Source organism: Vanellus vanellus, assembly GCF_965231255.1.
Source record: "Vanellus vanellus genome assembly, contig: HAP1_SCAFFOLD_35, whole genome shotgun sequence".
Taxonomy (NCBI): Eukaryota; Metazoa; Chordata; class Aves; order Charadriiformes; family Charadriidae; genus Vanellus; species Vanellus vanellus.
This window is the reverse complement of record NW_028128889.1, coordinates 1024033-1026159: the sequence shown is the minus strand read 5'-3', so window position 1 is coordinate 1026159 and position 2127 is coordinate 1024033. Positions and strand designations below refer to the sequence as shown.

General features: G+C 46.5%; 1 pseudogene across 1 annotated transcript; it reads left to right on the top strand.

Annotated features, from left to right (window-relative positions):
* Positions 1-729: 729 nt before the first annotated feature.
* Positions 730-1678, top strand: LOC309683828 (olfactory receptor 6M1-like; annotated as a pseudogene). The gene has a single exon. The product of its transcript is annotated as an olfactory receptor 6M1-like (transcript).
* The last annotated feature ends 449 nt before the right edge of the window (positions 1679-2127 follow it).

Here is a 2127-nt window from a genome sequence, read left to right as displayed (position 1 = left end):
TTTTCTTCCCCCCCTTTACTATTTTGCTTTTTTAGTCGTCTTTTTTTTTTTTTCCTTCTTATAGTCAGGCTGTTTTATCAAAATTGTTTTTCAGCAGGACAAAGAAAATTTTCAGTCACTGAAGAGGAATCTGTTACTAACTTTTCCTGCCCTACCTGGCAAAGTTCAAGTACAACTGGGAAGACAGTCATGACAATGTTTTAATGACAGCAAGACTGTCTTTTCCCTGCTTGGATCTGGTTTTCCCAACATGCCTCCTCCTTTGTCACCATCTTCATGCCACCTTCTCTCCATGCCTGTCCTAATCAAAAGGTTAAAGCCACTTTGCTGAGCTGTTTTATCTTTCACTAGAGTGCATTTTATCTCATATCAAAAGCTATGTTTAAGATACACTAGAGTAAGAATGATTGACAAATGCCTATTTTTCCTCCATTTACTGTAAAGGGACTCCTGGGTAAAGAGCTCAAACACAATACCTGATCGCTGGTTTCTAGTGGATGCCTGCTCTTAGCCCCATGCTGAGTTTGCTATCAGTGCATAGAATGGTGTCTTCTTGCTCTAGGTTGATTCTCTTCTCTTCTGTTTTCCTTCAGGAGTCACTGTGAATGCCTTCATGCATCTCTGTTCTCATCATTCTACATTCTTGTGCTCTGTCTCCTCTTTTACCTTGCCGAGGCATTGCTTCCTCCACTGACCATCTCCCTTACTCCCTGCAGAGCAGATGCAGAAATGTTGACCCACACGACTCTCACAGAGTTCCCCCTCTTGGGCTTCCCATCCCTCTGCCATCAGGAGGGCCCAATGGCATTCACTCTCCTGCCTTCGTACCTGGTGATGTTAGTGGGAAACCTGCTGATCATTTCCCTCATTCTTGGTGAAGGAGACCTCCACAGGCCCATGTATTCTTTCCTCTATAACCTCTCCCGTGTGGAGAACTTCATCACGACATCCATCCCAGCCAAAGCCATCAGAAACTTGCTGGTAGGGAGCAAAGCCATCTCCTACGCAGGCTGCTTAACTCAATGCCACTTCCTCTGCCTTCTGGGCTGCACCGAGTTTGTGCTTCTGGCTGTCATGTCCTACGACCATTATGATGCCATATGCCACCCTCTTCAGCCGCCTGTGCTCACGAACAGTCAGCTTTACCTTCAGCCCTAAAGGTGGGCTTGTGGACTGCAGGCTTCCTGGCCATCCGTGTCTCCACTGTCCCGGTTGCCAGGCTGCCCTTCTGCAGGGTATTGAGCACTTCCTCTAGGACAGTGTGCTTTTGATGAAGTTGTCCTGTGCAGAAACACACATTATTGAGCTGATCACCTTCAGAGCCTCATGCATCATTGTCCTTGGCTCCCTGGGCATGACAGCAAGGTCCTACCTGTACATCATTAGTACCATATTTAGGTTGTAGTCAGCTTCCTCATGGCAAAAGGCATTCTCTGCATGTTTCTCTCCCTTCATCCTTGTCATCTTGGGCTACAGTAGCTGCATCTTCCTGCCTGTCCAGCCTTCAGATCACCACATTTTCTATAACAGGGCAGTGTCCCTTCTCAAAACTGTCATAACTTCTTTGATGAGACCCTTTATTTCCAGCCTGAGGAACCAGCAGATGAAAGATGGTCCCAAGGTGGGCTTGAAGAGAAGTGTGATAATCTTCAGGAAACAGGAAATCTTTTCTGTCTAAGAAGAGATGTTGTAAGTGTATTTGGTAGAGAGAAAGGGGTGGGGAGGGCAAGATTTATTCTGGGTGAGTGCACGTTGAGCCCTGTTTGCAGAGCCAGGAAGGCAGTTGTGAGCGGGAGGAGAAACAGAAGTGATACCTGCACATAGCTCGAGAACGGAGGGGATACAGTTAGTTTCAGGTAACTTTATACACCGTGGAGACAGTTGCAAAGTCTGAACTGTTCTACGCTCCTGCTGTGATCAATGCAGGGAGACTTCCTGAGGGCAATCCATTGCTTTTGGGTTCATCTGTGCAGAGCACCTCTGATGAGTTACCCTCATTCAAATCCTTTTTTTTTCTATTGGCCCAGGGGAGCGTGTGTTCACCTGGAGGAAAAGAGATCGTCCATAAAAGGAAACCAATGCTGCTAGAATGATTTCAGTTGTCCGCATTAAGTGGGATGAGTTATA